Below are 27,603 nucleotides of genomic sequence, written 5' to 3'. Positions count from 1 at the left end.
CCATAGAAATCAGCAAACGCTACAAATCAGGACTTCATATATTGTTTTGTCAATTGTTTCTAGACTTAAAAAAGGGATAGAGAAAATGCTAATAATGCAGATTAAACTTAAAAGTAGGTAATGTCTATAGCTGTAAAAAAGAAAAGAAAAGAGAAAGAACATGTGGTATATATACACAATGGAATACTACTCAGCCATAAGAAAGAATGAAATAATGCCATTTGCAGCAACATTGATAAACCTAGAGATTATAACACTAAGTGAAGTAAGTCAGACAGAGAAAGACAAATACCATATGATATCACTTATATGTGGAATCTAATATATGACACAGACATACTTAATTACAAAACAGAAATAGACTCACAGACATAGAAAACAAACTTATGGTTATCAAAGGGGAAAGGGGGTAGGGTAAATTAGGCGTTTGGGATTAGCAGATACAACTCCTATATATAAAATAAATAAACAACAAGGACCCGCTATATAGCACAGGGGACTGTATTCAGACTGTAAAAAAAAAAACCATAATGGAAAAGAATATATGTATACATGTATAACTGAATCACTTTGCTATACACCAGAAACTAATACAACATTGTAAATCAGCTATAATTCATGGGGAAAAAAAAGACTGTAATAGTGGACTAGATTTGTGAATTGATCCTTATATATAAATTGCACATTTCATTTTCTATAATTTCTACATTTATAGTAAAGTATGAAAATTGAGATTTTCTATACTTCAAGCAATTCATTTGCTACAATTAATTTCAAAAAAAATCTAAAATAATGTCTGGAGAGCTCTTCCTGGGCTGTGTAGGATAACTTTATCACTGAGTATGTGGTCTATGATAGGCAGGTTTTCCATAAAAAATTCATCATTCCAATGTCATGAAAACCAGGAAGCAGGCATAATGATAGTTGTACGCTATTTAACTGCTCTATTTCTTTTTCATTTTTTTTTCTTTTGGTTTTCTGAGAATAAGTGTGGAGATACTGTGACTATTGATTAGGGGTAAATGTCAACATCCTTTTATTAGTCTGATGTGTAGACAGACAATTGTATATGGAAAAGGTAGGCTTCCTTGAGAAATTGTGAACAAAGTCAAAAAAATATTATTCCAATTAAATGTAATTGATTTAAATTATTCTGTAATGATATATTTATATATCATTGTGTAAACAATATTTACACAGATTAAGAAAACACAGATTAAGAAAACTATTTTATTCTTTCACTCCTCTTGAAATTCTGACATGATGATTTTATAGCTTGCTTTAGTTAAAACTAAATGTTGTTTTCAAAAATTTTTCAAGGTTAACATACTGGCAAACCTATCAGTTTTTAGAAAATTCTATGGATAATCATAGAATGCAAGACTAAGAAATAAATCTATGAAATATAATTTGTATGATGGAAACTTTTGTTTTCTGAAAGCTTCTGTTCACTACCTATTGTATCATATTTGATGATGATGAACACCTACGATTTCTAGAAAATGACATAAAAGGTACTCTTCCTTTTTCATTATATTGAGGGCATTCCTATAATTTTCCTTCTTTCTTATAGTTTTATTCCTTTACCTTCTTACCAACTCCAAAGGTGTTTTTTCATTTGCTTGTTTACTTGTTGGGTTTGTTGCTCTATGTGTTTGTGTTATTGTTTTTATCATTCCTCTCATTAACTTTATTCCACCTAAGTGTGCTACAAAGTCAAAACTAATTTTCTAGATTCCATCCTAGAAAGCTGACAACATCCTTTTAGTCCTTTGTGGGTATTTTAGGTTTTTCACATTCATCAGAAAAGAGCATTTACATATACACCCTATTATATTTAAAATAGATAACTAACAAGGACCTATTGGATAGCACGGGAAACTGTACTAATATCTTGTAACCTATAAATGGAAGATAATGTAAAGAAAAGAATATACATATATATGTATAATTGAATCACTTTGCTGTATATCTGAAACTAACACATTGTAAATCAACTATATTTCAATAACAATTTAAAAAATAATTTACAAATACCTTTTTCTATGTAATATATACCATGTATCAGAGCATAACTTGATGCATTTCTAATTTTAAAGACTCCCTGGACTTCCCTGGAAGTGCAGTGGTTAAGACTCCATGCTTCCAACGCAGGGGACATGGGTTCAATCTCTGGTGGGGGAACTAAGATCCCACATGCCACACTGTGCAGCCAAATTAAACAAAACAATACAAAAAGACTCCCTTTTCCTCAGGAGTAGAATGAAATAAACAAAAAGAGGAATATAGAAACACAGCCCTATCACACTCAAATGATTAGAAGGAGACCTTCTCTTTGTACTCAGAATCTAAAGGTAAAGAAAAAGAGCTTAACATTAACAGTGCTCTTCTGCATAGCTTTTTCAATTTTTTTTCTGGAATGGGCTGCACTTGATAGGCTAAAAATAAAGTATGGCAATATTTCATTATTTTCAAATGTGTTCTCTCTGATTTTACTGTCCCTAGTCGTAAACATATATCAGAAGGTATTTCTGTAATTAGAAAAAAATTGGGTTTACTTATTAAAACATCCAGTAGAGTCTAATAGATATTTTCTAAAAACTCAGTCTCGAATACCAGGCCAATAATTTCCCTTTCCACAACTCAGTTCTTTCCTTTGGTTCAGGAATCATCAGTGACAAAGGAAGAGTGGTCCACTCTGCAATATTCCCTTTCCACCCCATTTTCCCTTCTTATTATTCTAGGGTCTTGGCTGTGAGAGGACAGAAAGAGAGGTGCTAAGGTTATTTTATTTGCCTGTTGCTGTATTAATTATCTCTTTGGATGATATTTTCTGGCCATGTGCCTGCTGTTGTTGCAGACACTCCTGTGGTTGCTTCACTGCATTTATGTTTACTTTTCAACCCTCTACAGTGACATACTGCCCAATTCTCTGACTTGGGACATGACCTCCCCCATTGTGATCTGTGACAGCACCCTCCCTCTCACTGTATGTTCTGTGGTCTGCCACACAGAATTTCTTACTTCTGAAGTTCCTCCACCCTGGTAACCCCTCCTAGGTTGGGTCCCTTCATAATGACTCAAGCCTTCCATTTCCGTGGACTTCACTTAGTCCATAGAATGCTACACATCCTAGTTCTGCTAAATGGTCAAAGTACAAATTTCCAAATGACAGTCTCTTTATTCCATGTTTGCAAACTGTTGCAGCTTGCATTTAGTCTTTATATTTTTCACTTGATAAGCAGAACCAGCAGCTGTGCTCACACAATTCCCAGCTTCCAGGGTACAAATATCCCTCTGTACTCAAAAGTCTCTCACTCTATGTGGTGGGCCGAATAATGACCCCCTCCCCAAAGATATATATGCCCTAATTCTCAGACCTTGGAAATGTGTTAAATTATGTGGCAGAAAGGACTTTGCATATGTGATTATATTAAGTATCTTGAAATGGATAGATTATCCTGGATTTTCCAGGTAGGCCCAGTATAATCTCCAAGGTCCATGTAACAGGGAAGTAGAAGGGTAGAGAAGGAAATGAGACGCAGGAAGCAGTGGTTGGAGTGTTGGGGACAAGGAATGCCAGCAGCCTGTAAAAATAAAAAAAGGCAAAGATATTTCCCCCTATAGCCTGCAGAAGGAATGAAGCTCTAGAGATACCTTGATTTTAACCCTATAAGACCCAATTTAAATTTCTGACTTCCAGAACAAAACAATAGTTAATTTGTGTAGCTTTAAACCACTAGTCTTTAATTTGTTGCAGCAACAATCGAAAACAAATACACTAAACTATTCAAGAAGCTATATGAAGATGGTTCTCTAGTTTCTGCAGCCCAGCAATTCTGTAACTCAAGACTGAAATCCTGGCTTTCCTTCTTGAAAACTATATATATATATACCCATAATTTGGAAAGTAGAGGAGAAAAGTCAAAACACTCTCATAAAATTTATCAGTGAATCTCCTTCTGAATTTCTGGTCTTAAGTTTGATGGAGTGATAAAGATTAAGTTTCCAATTTCATCTGTTCTCTCCCTTGGTGATTCTGGCATAGATGTGTATCACACTTCTCAGTAATCTTAGGATGTGTGTAAATCAGATTCCCAGCAGCAAATAAATGGTACATTCAATATTTTTCATAAAGAGTTTAATAACAGGACAACTGACAAGTGTGTAGAAAGAGTAAAGAAAATCATAAAAGGTGGTGCAGAACCCTGAGGCTCTGACACCCTTATCAAATGAAGAGGAAGAATTTATCAGAAACTAGAGAAGAAAGTTAATGAGAGGCTGCCTTGAGAAGGGATGTGACCTTCCCTTGAAGTTGCAGTCATTCCAAAGTGACCCACACACCTTCCTTTCTTATACTTTCCATATCTGCCAGTGTCCCCCATTGGCTAAAACCGAACAGGAGCCAGAGGGCAAAAGAATCCAGTGTTTTTCATGTGATGTAGAGAGATGAATGGAGAAAACTGGAGAGCAGTTATTGATGAGCAAATGAGAGACATCTCACACAGAAACCTTGTGAACATGTTTTCCAAGCTTTAGGCCTTCATCCAAAATTCTGGAGAATAGGAAAATCATGGTTCGACAACATGTAACAAATAATTAAATGGAATAGGAAATGTAATAGAAGTATAAATGAGTCACTAAGGACACACAGAGGGGAAATTAAACTCCATTTGGAGATGCAAGATAGGTCTTTTTAGATTAAAAAACATTTGTCATTTGCAGTGATTATATACAGCTGTACTTCAAATGGATCATAAGAAGGGGATCATTTTATAGAAGAAAGTTTCTATTAGACCTCATGACTAAAACAGAAAATAAAGTATGAGATGCCTTGACTTTTTTATTTCATTCCTGACATTTCTGGCTCCAAATAAAATTGTATTATTTTAATCCTTCTAAAGAGGAGAGTCTGACTCCACTTTTGACACTTGAATGCTGACCACTTTTAGACCCCACTCCTCTCTTCCCCTCTTGCCCCACATGTGGACAAGCAAATAATGCCTGCTTGTGGCCTCCCTTACCACTGATGAGAAAGTTCAAACCATGGGAACTGCAGCCCACAAACCCTTCAGCCTGCTCCCCCTGCACAACCACAAGGAAAACCAAAGCCCCTCCGACCATTAAGCCATTTCTGACCAGCTTAAATGACTGTTCTTCTCTTCAAAAAAATTTCCATATATAAGTAAAAAATCTTTTCATATCCCGTTAGTGTATGTGTGGTGTCATCGTGTGGACACATTAATTATGGATGGAATAGAGGTAACTCTTGTGCTCTGGGGACAGCCTGCAAAGCACAATAGTAAAGAGAAGAATTGGCTTAAAACCTTATCTTTAAAAAGATAAGTGATAAATTTTAATTAAATATATGCTTTAATGAAAGAAAATCACTAAATAATAATTGGTCCTTTATTCATCTGTGAGATATGCAAGAGACTTAAACACACTCTTTAACCATTGTACTGAGAATCAAAATTGTAATTCCATTTATTCATTCCATGTTTCCAATTACCGAATGCTTAATCAGCCTTGTATGTCCGAGATCTTGCCCTCACACCTGGCTATCCCATCCATTTACTCCCCAGCCCTTCCTTGTTCTGATATGGTGCCAGAAATACCGTCTTTTTATCTGCTCTTCAATGGAGTGGTTAATAATTCAACTTTCTTTGCTAAGGATACCTAAACTCTCTCTGCTAATTGCTCACTTGTTTTATGGTAAGGTCAGGTTCATTATAAAAGCAAACTTGATTCCTAAATGACATGCTGAAACGTGGGTAAGGAGTCAAGGAATGGGTTAGATTTTTTTTATGTATGTAGACCTCTGTTTAAAACTGACACGACCCCAGCTATTTTGACAGCTACAAACTCAATCACAATATTTTTCTGAGTGAGAGCAATCCTGGGCCATCTGCTTCCAACACTGACTTCTTTCCCAACCTCTAACCCTTACCATATCAGGTCCTCCTTCCATTTCCTTTTATGTTAGCTTATGCTAACTTCTATTGCTACACTGTTTACACTCTAGCAGTCTGAAAGTTTGAGGGAAAATGATGCTTTGGACCTCTTGCACTAATGCCATTGTAAAATGGTCACTTTGATTACTAAATTGCTTTTCAGACCTATGAAAGTCATCTATTCCTTTTCTCTTTTTCTTTATTTTTTCTCTGGGTTCTCATTTTTAACATAGGAACAGTAGCCTTACTTTACGTCAGCAGACTCTTGCTTGGCTTCACTGGTCAATATTATTACAGTGTTTTGAACCCTTTAAAGATTCTATAACCATTGGTGCTGATTTTTAATTTTATGTCCCACAAATGGACACAGTTCACGTTATTTTCACGGAAGATATCTCATGGTATTATAATTTAAATTACTGCAAGTTTTCCCATTTCTTTCCTATAGTAGAGTTTGATACTCAGTTCTCATCAATGACAAGTAATGAGACTGAAAATGTGAATTCATGTTAAATGACCATCCTGTTTAAGAGTACCAGAGAACATCTCACATAAATCCCATTGCCTTATATATAGCTCAAAGGTGTAAATAAGATCAGGAAAATGTATTCCATGAAAGCCAAAAGAAGACAATTATATAGTGAGGAAATTTAGCTCTACATCAGAAGCACACAGGATATGAAGAAGAATGTTTATGTAATAGGTGTTCAAATACACAAATATTTGTGAATAATGGAAAAAGCCTTTCTAGAATTTTTGTTCAGTAGTATAAAATGTGGAAAAAAAACTGAAACAATCTATTTGTTTATACTGAATTTAGTATAAGGGAATTTTTTTTTAAAACCCCAATAAATCCTTATTTAAATAGTTCAAACAGCCATTCCCAGGATTTTAGGAACTTGCATCTCCTCTCTGTTTTATTACAATGCCTAATCCTTTTTAAAAGCTATATCAGCTTTTCCTATTTTATAAATTGAAGTGAATAAAAAGTTCACTTTACAAATAGATAGCTACTGGGAAGCAGCCGCATAGCACAGGGAGATCAGTTTGGTTCTTTGTGACCACCTAGAGGGGTGGGATAGGGAGGGTGGGAGGGAGATGCAGGAGGGAGGAGATATGGGGATATATGTATATGTATAGCTGATTCACTTTGTTATAAAGCAGAAACTAACACACCATTGTAAAGCAACTATACTCCAATAAAGATGTTAAAAAAAAAAAAAGTTCACTTTACAAAGTTCCCTTCAGGTAACTAGATATATCTTAGTGGGTCCCAAAATATGATTTAAGAACATACTATATGAAACACTGAAAGTCTAATGATGAAGTTATTTGTTTCTATTTTCTCTCAATTCTTTTTTTTAAGCCGATTGTTTTGTTTTACTTTTATTTTCTTTTTCAAACTCACTTATTTGCAGTGAAGTAACAATTCTGAAGGTGGCCTTTCAACAGTGGCTTGAAAATGTATAATATCAGGAAGCTTAATAATTCAGCAGAGCAGAAAACATGCCATTAATTCTCACAGAAAAGGAAAACAACAACAAAGTTTAGTGAGGGAAGTTTTTCTTATAGGAAGCTATTAGAAATCCTTTCTTGTTGATGAAACTTTTCTAATTCATTGGCAGCTTTCTTAAATTAATCTGATATCATGTGTTGGCAAAGAAGAACACCTTCAGAATTATAGTTTCTAGAATATTACATATGTGTATATATAAATATATGGAATTTTATTTTATTAATACAGACTATAAACTCAGTTAATATAGTGCCCTTGCTTTTGTTTTATATTCTTTGTCATGAAACTGCCTTGTACTAGAATGAATGCCTCATATATTTGGGTGGTTAAATAGATGGGCTGCTTCATCTTGACCTTTGGAGAGGCTGTACTAAATTGGGGGCTCATTTCATTGCTTTTACCATTTACAGCCCTGTCTTCCAATGGCAAGGGTGTTCAAATGTTTTCTAATCATGCACGTACCTTTACCAAAAGGTCAGAATACTAAAATGCTATGTATCAGGGATGGAAATTATGTTTCATTTCTCCCATACAAGAAATTCTAATTAGAAGTGCACTACATTCATTCTCTTGGGTCAAAGTTGGCCATGAGTGTCATAGCACTGCATTGAGGACTATAGCACACACACACACACACACACACACACACACACACACACACACACACAGAGCAAGCAACATATGCTCTAGACCTTTATTGACAATATCATTTCTTTCAATATTTTGTACATTTTTTCATGGACTTTGAAATACCCTTTCAGACTGTTCTTCAGAAGGTCTTTACTGCACAGCTAAGAAAGCAAACCAAAAAAACATTACGTTATTTTGTGGGTCAACTCTGGAGCTCATTTCCCCAAAGGAATATGCCATTCTACCATTCTACTCAATTCCACAAAACAGTAACAACAAAATCTGAGCAATATATATCTGTATGCTAGAAGCAAAGAAGAGCAAGTCCCCAGCCCTGACAGGTGGTTGATCAGAACACAATCTTGGAGAAAGCTAGGCATAAGAAACATTTAGAAGGCAAAATGACACATGCACTAAACAGAACAAGAAACTTGCTGTGTAAGCATAAGGGAATAATAGATTTATTTATTTACTTATAGCTACTTACCTTATATAAACCTCATTTCTCTCACTTAAGACTAAATTTTTGAAGATTATTTTATAGATTGCTTATCTGTCACATTCTTCTTATCATTCGTAAAATATTTTCTTGTGTAGCTCTACCACAATTTGTTAAGCCTCTCCTTACTGACGAATATGTATGTTGTTTCAGCCTTTTACTGTTCTAAAAACAGAGTAAATGCTGTATGTGTGTGTGTACACACACATTTGCATGCATGTGCCTATATTTGTGTAAGAAAAATTTCCAAATTTAGATTTGCTATGTCGACAGCTAGATGACTTAAAAATGTGTGAAATATTGCCAGATTTCCTTCTGAGGATATTGAAACAAGTTAGGTTTCAACCGATGATTAATAAGTGCATTTCTTGCACTTTGGCTGCTAATGTCTACTCTTATCCATTTGATCTTTGTCAGTATCTTAGGAGAAAGTTATTAGCATACCATTCATAATATGTACACACACACGCACACACACACGCCCACCCACACCCACTATTGTGCACTTTAGAAAAAACAAATTTGTCTTCCAATACAAAACTATTCATTGTCTAAAGTTTACCCTCCCAGGTTATGAGGTTCCACTTCTATGCATTAACTTTGAGCTATTGTGTAACTTCCAACTCTGTAAGTTGTAGGTAACTGGGAGATATGTAGATTCTGTCCTGTCTACTAATGATTTAATTGACTTGCCACTACCAAAAATTACCTTTGTCTTAATATTCCTTTATTCCATATTAATTTAGGCTCTTTTTTATTTTTCCTTTGAATCAGTTAAAATATCTGCCTAGTTCTGTCATATCATTGAGTAAAACAAATGTTTTAACCCGGTTCATATTTATATTTCTATGTGAGTCATGATTTTATCTTCTTATAAAAATTACATTTTAAGAGTATACAGGTATACAGATATGCCATATAGTGTATGTGTGTGTGTATACACGTATCATACCTATCTATCCGTATCTATCTACCTATTTATAATTATGCATATTTTAATCATTTATGTCAAAGAAACATTGCACTGGATGGAGTTAAACAGGCAGGGAAGACTTTAAGATTATAGAAGTAGGGATAAAAGCTATTGCAATAGGGGAGAGGGTTTAACTCAACTCCATTGAAAGAAGAGGTTAGAGTGTTTTTAAGTGCTAGAGTCAGATAGTGAAAAAGTACTGCCCGGTGGACATTAGGAGGAAATTTGGTCTATGTGATTAGGCCCACCTTTGTTTGCAAATTTGTGCTTATTGAAGTTAAGCCCCTACCGTCCCATAGAGACTAGGAGATAGAGGCCCTAACTTTCTTGATGATTTCAGTGGGATGGTTCCGAGGTCCTTGAGAACATTCCTCAGGTGTGAAACTGATCAGAGGCTGGAAGAAATTTTACATCTGAAAGGAGCAGGGAAAGAAAATACAGTATGATGTTTTCTAGAGTAAATGCTCTAGGACAAGGGAATTCAGGGACCTAGGGTCAGGAAGGAGCTGTCTAAAGTTTAGTCAAGCTGAGGAAAACATTAAGGCAAACTTGGTCATTTGTCAAGTTTCACACAACAAGCTAATAATAAAACTTAATTTTGACATGGCTCTCTGAATTTCTTTTCAGTACTCACCCTTGTTGCTAACATTCGTCATTCTCTTCCACTGCCCAGCATTTGACCTCCATTTCTGTGTTGACAATTCTGCATCTCCCATCACCAAAGCTGATAATACTAGTTCTTTACTTTCCCAGCTTTTCATGTTTGTAAGACTTAGCATATTCTGAAGGTTGTACAAGTCAGATATGTCCGTCCCATGATCTAAATCACAACGGAGGTGAACACGCAGGGAATTATCATAACCCATCTTAGGAAGCATGGCAGCAGGAGCCACATCTAACTGCAAGTGGGTATGGTAGCAGAAGTACTAGCTGAGGCAATTAATGCTCAGGAGGTGGTACAAGCTTTCAGGAATAAATTCAAGGGTTATTTGGCATTATTTTTAGCATTTCTCTTAGATGTGTGACCCCCAAAGTTCGTTCTTTTGTTCTTCAAAAACTTGAGTCACTTACCTCTTTTAGTAATTCCCTTACCTGCTTTAGTTAGCTAGAGTATGTTTCCAGTTCTTGCACCTAAAGTGCCAAGGCTATTCTGCTTAGCAATTGCTTCCACAGCAATAAGATGGTAACAAATTTACTCTTTAAGAAGGAAAGAAAAAGAATCTATATACCCTCCTTTATATATCATTACCTTAAGGGAGGTAAATCCAAACACATGAATTCTAAATTTTTTTGTTTTATTTAACACATTTAGTTTTTGTGATTTTTACTTTTTCAGAATGAATTTTTTTATCTTGCTTTTATAGGTAAATCCTCTAGTTATATTTACTAAGGAAATAACAAAATGCCAGTCTGCATTTACTAGTCTATGAGTTGCTCAAATTTGTTGGCATATTTTCAAAATGCAAAGGACATGAGATTTTTAGTGGAAAGCAAAATTGTTCACACTGTCGGCCCTTGTCAGATGAATACTTCAAGTGAAAACATTCAGGCAAGCTTCAAAGTTGTAACTATGAGTAATCCTCCTGATGACTCAGCCATTTAGCACTTACTTGGTTTTCTAAAGAGCCAATAGAGAGACTATTTGAAAGGAATGCACCTCTTCCTTAATTTTATTTTAATTACCTAAGTACCTAAGAGGCTTCAAAACATTGACCCATCTATATTACCTAGCTTGAACTCTGTCTGCACCACTATAAAATGCTTCTCTTTGCAGCATTTGTTTTTCTGTTGATTTTTAATTTTTTAAATTTCAGTAAATTATGCATAACATAGAATTTACCATTTTAATCATTTATAAGTGTACAGTTCACTGGCATGAAGTACATTCACATTGGTGTGTAACTATCACTACCATCCACCTCTAGAACTTTTTTCATCTTGCAAAACTGAAACCTTGCACTTTTTAAACAATAAATCTGCATTCTCTGTTCCACTCAGCCCCTGATAACCACCATTCTACCTTTTTTCTCTATGAATTTGACTATTTTAAGTACCTCATATATGTGCGTACAGCATTTGTCCTTTTTGACTGGCTTATTTAACTTAGCATAATGTCTTTAAGGTTCATGCATGTGGTAGCATGTCTCAGAATTAATTTCCTTTTAAAGTTGAATAATCTTCCATTCTATATGTATACCATACTTCGTTTATTCATTCAATTGTCAATGTACACCTGGGTTGCTTCCACCTTTTGTCAATTGTGAATAATGTTGCTATAAACATGGGTATAAAGATATCTGTTTATGTCCCTGGGTTTAGTTATTTTGGATGTATACCTAGCAATGAAATTACTGGATCATATGGTAATTCTACTTTTAGTTTTTAGAGGAACTAACTTACTGTTTTCCATAATGGTTGCAACATTTTGAAATATTCTCACTACCAGTGCACAAGGGTTCCAATTTCTCCACATCCTTACTAATACTTGCTATTATTACTTCAAAAAATAATAAGCATTCTAATGAGTATGACATGGTATCTCATTGTAGTTTGGATTTGCATTTGCCTAATAATTAGTGATGTTGAGCACCTTTTTATGTTCTTTTGACTATCTCTGTGTCTTCTTTGGAGAAATGTTTATTCATCTTTGATTATTTTTAATTGGACTGTATTTTGTTGTTATTGTTAAGGTTTAAGAGTTTTCTATATATTTGGATACCAGTCCATATTTGATATACAATTTACAAATATTTCCTTCCATTCTGTGGGTTGCCTCTTTACTCTGATGATAGTATTCTTTGCACAAAAGTTTTGAATCTCGATGAAGTCCAGTGTGTCTATTTCTTCTTTTGCTGCCTGTGCTTTTGGTGTCATATACAAGAAATCATTGTCAAGACCAATGTCGTGAAGCTTTCCTCTTATGTTTTCTTCTAAGAGTTTCATAATTTTAGCTCTTGAGTTTAGGTTCTAGATCCATTTGAATTCATTTTTGTATATGATGTTATGTAAGGATCCAACTTGATCCTTTGCGTATGGATATCCACTTTTCTCCAGCACCATTTGTTGAAAAGACTGTTCTCTTTCTCAAGATTGTTTTGTCTACTTGGGGTCCCTTGAGATACCCTATAAATTTTAGAATGGATTTTTCTGTTTCTGCAAAAACGTTCTTGGGATTTTAATAGGGATTGCATTGAGTCTGTAGAGTGCCTAGAGTAGTATTGGCATCTTAACAATATTGATTAAGCACGGAGTGCCTTTCCATTTATTTATGTCTTTAATTTCTTTCAGCATTGTTTTGTAGTTTTCATTTTGCAAGTCTTTCACCACTCTGGTTGATTCCTAAGTATGTTATTCTTTTTGATGCTATTGTAAATGCAATTAAGAAGGCTATTTTGTTCACTTTGAGGATAGACTTGTAACCTTATAGAAGTTTTGTATTTCTAAGGTGTCATGAAGTAAATGGCAAAATTGGAAATATAATTCAGATACTCTGCTTTCAACTCCAGTTCATTTTCTGTTACCTTCTAACACTAAATCCTGAAATATTATTAATTTTATGTACGAGAAAGTGGTAGTCATTTAGCATTAGGAGGACACTAATGATGTAAAGTTCTCCAAAATTCTGTGAATTTGCTACAAAGAAACTTTATGAGAGAATTCTAGTAATTTTTCTACATGGTCAAAGTGTTGAAGCAGAGTTCAAAACAAATAAATGACCTAGCCAAGTTCATATTGTAACTTTGAAGCCCAAATAAATTAAAAAGGTAAACCAATTAACCCTGTGAATGAACTCTGTGGCATCATCTGAAAATCGAAGACAGAATTTGAAAGCTAAAATCCAAGCTTTCTAAAGTTGAATGCAGTATGTCCCTATTGATAAAACCCAAATGTTTTCTGAACGATACAATCAGGTATTATTGCCTTCCTGGCTTGAGAGTTTATTAGTTATTGCTGGAATGTGAACAATTAATGCTACTGCAAATATGCAACATCACAATATAATTGATTTTATTTATCTCAATACTCAAAGTAATAATATGCAGCTCAATAATAAAAGCATATTAGGAGTAAAATCTTTAGGACTTCCCAGAACCTATTAGTGACTAATGAAATGTGTTTTAACAGTTATTCTGTTTTTTATAAATAAGATATTAATTGTCATCTATGAAATTGTCAAATATTTCTGTAACTGATCAAATGCCATGTTTGCAATTGTTTGGTGAGAGTTTTTCTTAGTAAAGCTGGCTGGAAATTAAATTGGTCTAAATTTTGTGAATGTTAACATGGTAATATGAGTCAAGAGCCTCCTTAAAATACAGACTCTATCTGACTAATAATTTTGTAAAAGAAAAATATAGGAATACTATATTGATTTCATGAATTGTCCATTGAAGGAACCATATTGAGTTCTTTATAATAGCATAAATTGGAAACTCAAATTTTGAAATAGACTACTACGCTATTATTTAAAACAATGCTGCTGAAAACACTGACAGGATTAAATGGTAAAAGTATAACTTCAAGTAAAAAAAATCAGGATGAAATAATACATAACCAGATTATTCCATTTTGTAAAATAAGCTAAAACAAACACACCACATACTATGAACACCCACATGAACACACACTGGAGGGAACAGAGCTGAAGGAAACATTTAAAAATATGAATGCTGATTATCTTTATATATTAGCATTACAGTTTATAATAATTTTTAAAGTAATTTTCTTTAAAAATTTGTTTTTAAAAAAATCACATCTTATGTGACGATCTAAAATTTTATATTTATATATTTTATAAGTGAATCCTTTATGTTTAAAAGTAAATCTTACCGGGGGAAAGGGTGGAGGGAAGGGATAGTTAGGTATTTTGGGATTGACATGTACACACAGCTATATTTAAAAAGGATAACCAACAAGGACCTACTGTATAGCACAGGGAACTCTGCTCAATGTTATGTGGCAGCCTGGATGGGAGGGGAGTCTGGGGGAGAATGGATACATGTATATGTATGGCTGAGTCACTTTGCTGTGCACCTGAAACTATCACAACATTGTTAATTGGCTATACTCCAATATAAAATAAAAAGTTAAAAAAAATAAAGCTATCACAAAATAAAATAGAAAAAGTAAATTTTTCAAATTTTGTCTCAGAAAATCAGCAAATCTTTTCATATATTATGTATAGTCACTTTATAGCAGTTTTCCTAGTAAATGAATAAAGTGTATATTTTAAAAATAAGGGCACATTTTCTGACAACATAAAACACAAGAAAAGCATATGTTTAATCCTCTTTCCCCATCTAATTTCTATTCTACCTTAGTGTTTTTCTTTAAGGTTAGTTTGCTACATTGGCAATACCTGTTTTCATACTCTTTCTTTAAATATATAATTTTTAAGAGATGAGCAGGCATTGTGCTATTTATTTTCCACATTGAATACTTTTGTTGATAGTTAATAATTCACCAATTGTGGTTTCTCTCTTTGAAGGGGGTTTTGGGATTTCCCTGAAGGACTGTAACCGCGGTCCCAGGATTCAGTATTTTTAAATTGAGGTTTCTGTACTATCCATGCAGAATGGAACTTCTGAATATTTAACAAGGAGAACTGATAAGCTGCAAACTGAAGTAATATAATAGCTTTTTAAAGGTTTTTTTTATATATAATTAATTATCTTTCTTCGTGTCATATTTAAATGTAGGACCAATCTGAGAAAAAAGTAAAGTATTTGAGGCACTTCTGTGTATGGGGAGAGGGGAAATGGAACAGATTAATTAGAAACAATTCAGTGAATCTTTAAAACAAATTATAGTCCTTGGATATTGTTGACTGAGGCAGGCCTCATTCAGATGGAGTCTGTTACTCCAAAAGCAAATAGAAAACTGGATGCTAAGGAAATGATCACAAGCTGGAATTCTGAATTAACCGCCATCCTTAAAGTTCCAGAGTAAATGTCTGTAATTTTGTGCACACCAAGACACTTCACAAAATCAGCATGTGAGAGCTAGACAGGAACTCAGGCATCCTGTGTTTTTCTTGTAGATATGGAAACTGGGGTTCAAGAAAATAACCTGCATTCTTTAGCATTAGCGTTCTAAAGAAAAACAAAGTTTTATTTACAACTTATCTTTGAAGTTTAACTATAAATCTTTATGAACATAATCGTTGTTGTCCCCGAGAAAATTATATCTTACTTGAGTCAACTGAGATACAGGCAGTTACAGCAATAGTTACTCATTACCATTTCAGTTCTATCTCAGTATCCAAATTGAAAGGCAAAGCATAAACGACTGCTTGTGTTTGAGGAAAGAAGCACTCGTCTGAGCAACTATTCAGAGACCAAATATACAAACTGACAACGGTCAAACCATATGTACAAAACAGAACTCTGACCCACAGTCTGCAGCAACCAATTTTAACAACTGTAGACTAAAAACAGTCAGGACTTGGTCCTTAACTACTAGCTTTCCTAATCATTTGCCGTTACTCCAATTTAGAACCAATCAGAGAAAAACAAATATGCTCCCTTACCCAATCACATAGGACGTCTCCTCTCCAGCTCACCCATGCAAACAACTTCCAATCAGAGCATAAGTGAAGCCTTCCCTTTTTTCCACTATAAAGCTTTTATACTACCCTGCCTGCATTTGAGTCTCTCCCAAGTGCAAACAATGATGGCTGACACCCTTGCTTTAGCAAACTCTTAATAAATAGCTTCTGCGTGTTCTCATTTGGGTGGTCTTTGCTTATTGCCACAATATATTTAAATGACCAAATAGTTTATTGTCTAATTGTAACCACTGGTGAGAGTGAAATAAAAATGAGAGTGAAATAAATAAAATGTTATTAATAGAAACCTCAGTATTCTAGATATAATCTAGGAGTTTCTGGATAAATTTGGATGGTTAATCTGATCCAAGAAAAACAACCAGAGACAGAGAGCAAACCCATATTGTGCTTGATTGGATGGGATTAGACATCTCTCTTCTCCTTTTTCCTTTTCACCAATTCTGTTTCTCCGTTCTTTCCTTTCTACAAGTCCCTAGCCCTCCTTTTCTTAGAGTCATTATGTATACTTTAAAAACAATCAGCTGTTTTTACGGAATAAAATTAGATAATCCATTATGACATTAAAATCTAGTTGTATCAACCATTTTATTAACAAGATCAATTCATTTGTTAACAACAAAAGTGTTTGCAGTTAACTTTTTTGGTAAATATGGAGTTGGTAGAGTCCAATCAAATAACAAGAGTGAGAAAAAGGTGAAGAGAGAGAAATGAAGAGAGAATGATTTACAATTGTTGTATGAGTGTGTGTGTTAAAGTTGGCCACTCCCCTTTTGCACTTTGAGCTCACGGTAATGGTGCATTTCTATTATTTTACTTTATTTTGTTTTCTATAATTCCTTTAGACTACATTGAAAAAAAGGGATAGACAAATATTTATGCTCTTACTACTTAACCATGTGAATCTTCTCCCACTGTTTGTGGTAATAAAAAGCTAGCCATACATTATTGCTGGCTATAGCACATGTTTGAGTTAATGAGGAGATGATTACTGTCTAAATAGCTCATTCCTGTTAACTTCTCTATAGTTCTCTTCAATGCAAAGGTCATCAGCACATTCTGACATTCTAATTAGTTACAGGGCTGAGTTTTCCAAAAGCATCAGGATCAGCAGGAGGAACTGCCAGGGTTTGACTTTTCCAGAAATAAACTCCCCTTAATTAATCATTGTATATCATAGCAATTAAAAGTTGGGAACAGGGGCATCTGAATGATTAAGCAGAGTACAGCCACATGGTGGTTAAGTTGAACCATGATCTGGTTTCATTCCAACTTAGTCAGGATTTTTGGTTTATTTTATCACTTGTACAGACACGAAGTGTTTACCTCTTCAAGATATTGCAGGATACTCAGAATAATTTATCAAGCAATATATATAAAATGGCCATCACCAAAGAGCAATTCCATATTTTGTACCTTTTTAATGTATCAAAATGTCAATTATTCTGCAGGAAATAAAAGTCAATTTTCAAATACTTCCTGTCTGTACTAACAGTTATTTGTTGAAGAGAACATGTCTTCTCTATGAATTTTCTTGTTAGCCTACATAACATAAATTTGAAGCTATAATTGGATTATGAATGGAGTAACTAAAGGAAAGTGGTGTTTTACTGTTACCAAGCAATACTGGAAAAAAAGAGGAAATTAACACCTCACAGAGATTTTATTTCTCAAAGCTTTTATAGCATTGTTAAGAGCCTAGTTATGCCAGGCTCCAGCATACAGGCAGGATAATTCCTGTTTAATAAGAGAATGGCTGATTTATCCTAAACTTGAATAGTAAAATACAAAAGGACAATCCCTGTCAGGCACTTGTCTTGACACAGAGGTATTCTTCATAATTGTCATTGTACTGCAAAGATCTGAAAGCTGATGTATTTCTACTGCAGATATTCTCAAGCAGCACAAAAAATACCTTATCCTTTATGTATTATATTATTAGAATATACAGAAATCTGCAAGATTCTGCCCTTATTTACTGCAAAGATGCTGTTTCCATATTTAGCACCAAGCATATCATAGAAGAAATCTCACTGTTAAGTCAGCCTTTTTGATAGTTTATTTTTCCCTGTTGGCTTCTAAATAGTTTCAAAACATAAAAGAAAAATTAAAGTTTAGACATTACAGGTTAGAGAATATTGCAGATGACAGATTTTATTCTCTTCTACAAGCTGGCACAGCTCCCACAATGTGGGAGCTTTTGCGGTCAATACTTAACGCATTTTGGACCAACTTCCCTTCTAAATTATACCATGAGCAAATCACATTAACTTTTCAAAACTATCCAGTTAATTCAAGGTCAGGAACCCCTGGTATTTATTGCCTGATACAGCATGGTCGGGCACACTGGCAGGCACACAGTCAGTATACTGTCTGAGAATTGAAAGGGAATTTAGCAAGTAATGATTTATCTCCCACTCCATGCCCCACCCTCCAGGGAGATTTAAAATTCCATAATATGATTTTGGAGGATCCTTGCAGGTCTCTAAATGGACTCAGACTACATATATTTTATGAAGTAAGTAATATTGATTTTTAATGAGAGATATGACCTTTCTTCTCTAATGTATCTGAGATCTTTCAAGATTTTCATCCTCAAAAGCGACAGATATACTTCAAGGAGATATTAGGTTCAGACTGTTTCAAAAATGAAAACTTGCCATCAAATGGATATCCTATGACCTTGAGTCCATGTATACACTTTTCAGAGTATGTAATTTGATAAAGCTTTGTTTTTGCTATTTATTGACTAGTATTGGTAGCTAAAAGAGCTTCTTAAAATATGTGGTGTTTCATAGAGTTTAGGAGCTGCATATTTTATTCCTTAGAGTAAGAAATGAACAAAAAAATGTGTGCTTAAAAGTAAGTTTTTGAAAACTAAAATTATTCTCTTACAGATTATATTTTATAATCCAGAGTTTTTAAAAAAAAGGTATGCATGCATAGATCATTCTATCAAATATATATTAATGCAATTTTATTTCTTAGATAGTTTATCCTTATATGAAGTTAATAAAAACAATATTTTTCATTCCTTAGAACAAGAAATGAAAAAAATGGCTTAAAGGCAGTATTTTAAAAAATTGAAATCTGTAATATGTGTATATATTAATCTATTTATTCACTTATCCACCTGTCTTTGTTCTTAGAATTTCTATTTATGTGTGATAATCTGGCACTTCAGTGGGCTCTGTATGTCTAGATGTGAGTCTCTTTTCTTTCGTGCTTATCAACACTTGATGAGACCATTCAAAATAAAGACTCATTTATTTACTCAACTCTTGCAAATAATATTCTTTCTTTATTTTTCCTATTCTCTTTTTCTGGAACTCCTTTTATTCACATGTTAGAGAGCTTGGATTTATAAATTTTGCTTTTTATTTTTACTTATTTCTTTTGGTAAGACACACTCATGCCAGACTCTAACTCAATGCTAGTGACACAAATATACAGTTAACTGAAACGATTCTGTATCCAGTAAAGATAGTTATTGTAACAACATCACATTTCTGCTACAGTAATGACAATTTCTGTGGTAGCAGTAGCAGAAGTTGTGGCACTATCAAGCTCCCAGGGCAAATGTGTCAATAAAACAAGTTATTATGTCTACTAGTTTCCTTTATGGAACAGTTATACAACCAGATTTTAGACTTTGTTGTTTTTTAGCTCACCGTAGGATTTAATAGCTTATCAGATAATTCTGTGAGCTAACCAATGTTCTTTAATAAATTTATTTTTCTGATGAAATCAGTGAGAAACTGTTTCTATTCTTCACAATCATGAACATTGACTTTTTCAGATGCCAACGCCTAGTGCAGCCCTGTATGTCTCCCTAAGTGCTTCAGTGGATATGAGTGATTTTGTCTATAGAGTGAAATAGGAAAGAGTCAGTTTCCCTGATACAACTATTGAGTAAACATACCTTCAATAATTCCCTTTCAGCAACTTTTTCAGGCTGAACTGTATGTATGTAACACCTTGCCTAGAGCCTCTGGGGTTTCACTGATAACACCAGCCCCACTTCTTCAGGAGTTACTGATGGATGTGGTCTAACAGGAGCTTCCTTTCTCTACTTTGTTTTCCCAACTGATGCCTATCTACCAGTTTTTTTTTTTTTACATGCAATAGTTTTATTTTAGACATGCAAGGAAAGGTATTTCAGAATCTACTAGTTTAAAGCAAGCAGCTGTATACAAATAACAAAAGAAGCAACATCTTGTTACAGCTGGGCACACAGCATCCAAGGCAAACAGGCATAAGACAATGCATATTTATGCAACATTAAAACCAGATGAATGACATGTTGTAGGGCTAGGGGAGGGATAGAGGCCAAAAAGGGAAACAAAAGACCTATGTTTCCCAATGCTATCAATGTATAATGCTAAATTTCTCATTTGACCGCCCACCCAGGTGCTTCAAATGTCATGTAATACAGTGAGAATGGTAAGAATGGAAACAACTGATCTGCATACCTTCCTAATACACATTTTCACAGGTCTTCTTTTAATGGTAAATCAGTTTGAGCATCTTTTGAATGTATTGTTTAATGATAGGTTACTGAACTCGGGCTTTAATCTCTCTAGACATAAACAATGAATTATTTGGTAATTTCCCCTTTGTAATAATATATGTTGCATGTTTTATTAAAAGTATACACAAAAATGATCAATATTAAAGATTTTCATATTCAGAAATATGAAACCATATTTAACAAATCATTAAGTATCTAAATGCAGACTTAATTATAAAAACATAACTAGTAAAATATTAGTATTTAAACAATATTAGAATCTTAACTATATAAAATAAAGCTCATATTAATACTTTGAAAGGATTACTTACTATTGAACAATAGATATTGCAGAAGAGACTTTTCTGACATAGCTTTCTAATAGTTCTTAAAGGGATTGCTTGATATTGTATAGCACAAATGTGATTCAATAAATGTGGCATTATAAATTTCTTAGAAACTGTGAAGGTTTTACCTTAAATATTATATAATCGTACAGATTTCACTTGTATTATTTCCAAATACACTTTTATGTGATACATTAGGAAACATTTGCTCATATAGACTATACAGAAAACATGAACTCTCCTGTTCATGTAACCTCCTCTACAGTCTTCTTTGCAATTTTATTTTTTCTTGTATTTCTAAACAGTAGTGAGGTTCCAGATGAGTTGGGCATTGTTCAGTCCACCATCATGAACCAGATGTCAAGGCAATTATTTTAGAAATAATCATATTGCATGGTTAGATGCCTACTGAATTCACTTCCCAACACATCTTCCAAATATAGATTCCTGTCTTTAAGATCTCTATTGTGCTTTGTACATCAGTTTTAGAAGAAAGAGGTAGTAGGAACTTAACTCCTCCAAATGTAGTATTGAGTTAAGAAAAGAACAAGTATGGAGTGATGATTAAGCCTATAAGAAGGTAAACTTAAGAGCAGATATCACACATTGCCCTTATATCTCATAGGATACTGTCATCCATCAAAAGATTAATCCTGCTGATTCTGTATTTTGATTGTCAAAAGCTTTTGAAATCTATACCATCTCTAATCATAAAAATTCAGTCACCTTTCCTGAATTTACCACTTGACATTTAGTAGATTACTTTGCATTGAGTCTAGTGATAAAGTTATGTCAAGAAATGATGCAAAAATTACCCTATCCTGTTATTTTAGATTTTACGATGATGAGGTGAAGAGTGTAAATATGGTTATAATTGGAAAAACTGCCCCTTTGTGAAGACCCTGTGAAGCCCATTGGCAGGAAATGTTGGTCTTGAATTTAATCAATAATAAAATAACAAAATTTACATAGTTTAAAATTCAATATTTGTATAATTTGTAGAAACTGGCAATTATGTAAAAAATAGTCCCTGAATTTAACCAAAGGGGCTCACATCCATAAATAAACATGAAAAAATAGAGCAACAAGGATAGCTTCTTAGACCCAGCACAGATACAGAATATGGCCTGGAATTAGCTGGTTTCAGGGAAATCGGTTTTATTTATAGAACCGAAGAATATAAGATTTCTAAATGTCACTTAGAATTTATCATTTTATTATTTCACTTAGCATATTCATACTATAGGTAAATTGTGTCCCAGGATCTGTCCTCAAAAACAAAAAAGTGGAGTGTGGTTAAATAAATTACTATTTTTCATCATTAAAATAATAAATTCATATTTACTCAGAAAAACATGCTAAAGGAAGAAAAGTAGGTTTTCAAAATCAAACTTTCAATGTGATCCTATTTTGGCCATATATGTTACTAAAGAAAAAAATTGGAAGAATATCTGGTGACTATTAGTAGTTTTCATCTTTGTGTGGTAAATTAATAGGTTATGATAATATTTATTTTGATTTTTAAATTTTTATACAATAAATACATATTATTTATAAAATAAGATATAATGCATATTTTAAATGTTACATTTTGGTAGAACCCCAGGTGGCTTCTTCCAAGTTTATTTTTTCATGTCTCACCTTGTCTGCGTCTTTTTTTTTTTTTTTTTTTTGCAGTACGCGGGCCTCTCACTGTTGTGGCTTCTCCCGTTGCGGAGCACAGGCTCTGGACGCGCAGGCCCAGCGGCCATGGCTCACGGGCCCAGCCGCTCCGCGGCATGTGGGATCCTCCTGCACCGGGGCACGAACCCGTGGCCCCTGCATCGGCAGGTGGACTCTCAACCACTGCGCCACCAGGGAAGTCCATCTGTGTCTTTTTGATTTAGGGTTTTGACCATTTTGGCTGACAATCCTTGTGAAAAGCAGTACTCAAAGGCTAGTGTCCCATTTGTTAATTCACACTGTAGATAAAGCCAGTTTTAATTTAATAGAACTTTACTAGTATGACATGGAAGGAGAAATTCTCTCTTGGGATACTTGAAACAGAATCATAAGGAGTTCACAAATAGTAAGAGTCGCCAAAACAGGTAAATTTGAAATTCCCACAGTCCATCTCACTAATCTTAATCCTTCAATTTTCTAGTCCAATCATGAAAACAAACTCCAAAACTTCTTTTTCAAGGGTAAACGTGAAAGAGTGGTAAATGTGCAAATTTTGTGTTTATGGTTCCACGTATTACCAGGTTGTCTCTATCAACAGTATATCTCTTAATTAAGAGAGATTCATGACATAAGCTGTTTCACTTTTTTAAAGGAAATGGAATTTCCATGAATTGGCTGCATAGTCTTGGTATATATTGTGCACTTATAGGGAAAGAAAGAGAAAAGAAAAATCCAACACATTTTTTAAATCTATCAAAAATATTTACTTTCCATAATACTCAAGAATTGATGTGTTGCCCTATTCCACCTGTAACTACAGATTTTTTTTCCATTTTAAAGATGACTGCTGCATATAAAAGAAGTATTTACGGTTATCCTTTATTAGAAATAACTAAATTGGAGTTTTGTGATATAGACTTAATTATGGTGCTCTCTAAAGATTCTATTCTGGCATTGAATGCACAAAGAGAAAAAGTATAAGTAAGAAGTATTTTTTTCCTTTTTAAAAAAGTGGTATTAATAGTATAGCAGAACCAAAAAAGATAATTTTTCTGATCATTATACATTTCCTGCGTGGTAATATTTTTAGTACCTTGCCTTTATATATTACAATAGTTATATTTATTGGCTAATATGACTAAAAGTAAAAGAGCCTATATACCATCTCAATTAGGAATAACATGATTAGTGTTAGCCAAATTCTGGATGAATCCATTCTAATTTTATCATTCTACGAATTTTGTTGCAGAAATATTGAGATTACTGGACAAGATCATAAGCTTTAGAATCAGATTTATGTATTTCGAGTCACAGCTCTGAAATCAACACTTAATATGTGTATAATCTTGGGCAGCTAAACTCTCTAAAATTCACTTTCTTCTATAAAAACTGAGAGGAGAATAATGTCCCAAGGGTTGTTGTGAAGACTAACTTAAATAAGTTTTTAATGCACTTTATACAGTTCCTGACAGATAATTGTTTGATTCACTCATTTATCAAATATTTTTCTGAGGTTAGTTTGCGCCAGTCACTGTTTTAAGGCAAAAGAGAGGACCGAATAAAAGTCTGCTTTTATAGACCTCACATATTAATTGTGGGAAGATGAACCTATAAAGTATAATGTATAAAATAGTAGATAACCAGTGCTACAGAGAAGAAAGCAAACAGAGCCAGGAAAGTGAGATAAGGTATCTATGTAATTTTAAGCAGAGTAGTCAGAAAATACTTCACAAATAAAGTGATATTTGAACAACTGTCTGAAAGAAGTAAATAATATTCTTTATATTTAATTTTTAAAATATAATGGTCCATATATTTTGACTTGAAAATTCTGAGGAAACACAGACAATCAACTCTTTTCTGAAATTTCCTATTTGTTTTCTTATTAAAAAATTTTAAATATGTATATATAAATAAAATTATCCACAAATGTCTCAATAAACTTGTCTCTAACACTCTACTTTATGATATATATTATTCTGTTTTTGATTCAGACCTCTTTTTTTTTAACATCTTTATTGGAGTATAATTGCTTTACAGTGGTGTGTTAGTTTCTGCTGTCTAACAAAGTGAATCAGCTATACATATATATATATATATATATATACACACATGTGTGTGTATATATATATATATATATATATATATATATATATCCCCATTTCTCCTCCCTCTTGTGTCTCCCTCCCACCCTCCCTATCCCACTCCTCTAGGTGGAGACAGAGCACCGAGCTGATCTCCCTGTGCCATGCGGCTGCTTCCCACTAGCTATTTTACATTTGGTAGTGTATATATGTCCATGCCACTCTCTCACTTCGTCCCAGCTTACCCTTCGGCCTCCCCATGTCCTCAAGTCCATTCTCTACATCTGCGTCTTTATTCCTGTCCTGCACCTAGGTTCTTCAGAACCATTTTTTTTTTTTTAGATTCCATATATATGTGTTAGCATACAGTATTTGTTTTTCTCTTTCTGACTTACTTCACTCTGTATGACAGTGTCTAGGTCCATCCACCTCACTGCAACTAACAATTTTCTTTCTTTTTATGGCTGAGTAATATTCCATTGTATATATGTGCCACGTCTTCTTTATCCATTCCTCTGTGAGTGGACACTTAGGTTGCTTCCCTGTCCTGGTTATTGTAAATAGTGCTGCAATGAACATTGTGGTCCATGACTCTTTTTGAATCTCAGGGCATATGCCCAGTAGTGGGATTGCTGGGTCGTATGGTAGTTCTATTTTTAGTTTTTTAAGGAACCTGCATACTATTCTCCATAGTGGCTGTACCAATTTACATTCCCACCAACAGTGCAAGAGGGTTCCCTTTTCTCCACACCCTCTCCAGCGTTTATTGTGTGTAGATTTTGTGATGATGGCCCTTCTGACTGGTGTGAGGTGATACCTCATTGTAGTTTTGATTTGCATTTCTCTAATGATTAATGATGTTGAGCATCCTTTCATGTGTTTATTGGCAATCTGTATATCTTCTTTGGAGAAATGTCTACTTAGGTCAGACTTCTTCTTACTAAAAATCTCAACACTTCCTCTGTGGAGAAGCATTTCTAAATGCAAATGCCATACATTTCCTTATTGTTCTTTGATTCTTATCAGAATTATACTTATGCATTCATTTTATCTCTGTGCTCAATCATTTTTCTTCTTTAATTTTCAAAAAGTAAGAAAATAGGAATAGACAGTACATTAATCCTTAAGGAATTAACATATCAGAGACTGCGTGTGACAATTTGTAATGTGTTTCCACAGTGTCGACAGAGACCCTTCAGAGTATTCACAAATTAAATAAAAATTCAAGCCACCCTAACATTAACATAGAAAGAAAATAGGTCTACATCTATATTTTGTGTGCTGACTCACACAAAACTCATCCTCAGTATATCCTGAGGCTACCTGCTGGGATGAGTTTTTAAAAAGTGGGAGTCTGATGCCACAGTTTTATATTCTTGAACCTATTCGAGGGCAGTAGCATGGTATTGGTAGAGTTGAGACTGAACCCAAGATCCTAAAGTTGTAAGTCAGTGCTTTACCACCATACCAGGCTTCCTGTAACATTATGATTTCCATTGATAAGCTTGAGATCTTAAGCACTGACTGAAAGTGAAAGCACTGAAGTGATCTGTGAAAAAACTACTTGTACCAGCTGGGTATGTAGTACATTCTCAGACTTTCACACACTCCATGCAGGAACGTTTTTTAAATCTTCTCAGGAAATAAGTTGATGTGCCTTCATCACTTCAGAGATGAAAGAATCACAATATGCATTTCTAAGTCATAAACGGAGAAGGTGATAGACTTACATTCAAGCATTTCTACTCTCCCTGTACCTTTTTGTAACCTGGATATAAAGGCAAACATTCTAAATCTCTACATATATGTACAACTCAAAAAGTAATTGTGAAGCTTGATATTTTATTGAAAAAATTCTGAATTTTTCCCACAGAAAAGAAGAATAGTTCAAGAGACTATAAAAATAACATGGTAATGGTCTTGAATGTCCAAAATTCCTCTGAGTGAACTGGATTCTGAGCTCACATGTCCTATGCTTAATTTGATTCCACCTCTCCCCACCCTCACCCCAAGTGTCCACATTTCTAACATTCAGAGTCATGAATCTTTGCAAACTGATGCCTGACTACATTTTTAGTGCTCTTTCACTCCTTATAGCCATAGTTCGATTTTGAATTGTTTTTGGAGGAGATATGCTGCTCAGTTGTTGGGGAGGAGGGGGTGTTACTATGCCACCTTAAACAACAAAAACACACACATACACACACACACCTCTCACTGCTTGTTAGATGCTTTCAATGTCCCAAAAAACATATTATTATTTAAATTGTGTATAGAGTTTAGTTAATTCAATGACAGCAAAAGGTAAGCATTTTTCTTCATTTTATAGATAGGAAAATTGAGTTCTTACATATATCTCAGTATGTTTGGTTAGAGTCAAGATATGAATCTAATGTGTGTTTATAAAAGGTCAGTGCAACTCTGCCATATTGACTCTCCGTTCTTTAAAATTACATAATTTTATATGTTGCTGCCTTAATTTTTTTAATACATAATATATTTTTAAAAAGTTTAAGACTTAAAAAATGAAAATAGCTATTAGTATGATTGTCCATCTAAGTAAATTTTAATTTTGGATAAGAATCCTTGGATGCCGCCAATGTTCACAAACTCTAGCTAACCAATGCACACAGACATGATAGGAAGATTGGTTCCCCAATCTCATAAAATACACAGGAAGCAAAAGGGGTTAGGCAGTGAGAGCATAGGCCACAGGAGTATTCTGGATAGGTAGAGTACCACTGGTTCTGCCACTACTATATAAATGCCACCACGGACAGTACCCTCGACAAGATGCTTATTGTTATAAACATCCTGTTCTCATTCCTGATTTTAAGTGGAAAACATTCAGCCCTTCACCATC

This window comes from Globicephala melas, chromosome 6, assembly GCF_963455315.2.
Source record: "Globicephala melas chromosome 6, mGloMel1.2, whole genome shotgun sequence".
In the NCBI taxonomy this organism is placed as follows: domain Eukaryota; kingdom Metazoa; phylum Chordata; class Mammalia; order Artiodactyla; family Delphinidae; genus Globicephala; species Globicephala melas.
The sequence above is the reverse complement of the archived record's forward strand: the minus strand, read 5'-3'. Positions refer to the sequence as shown.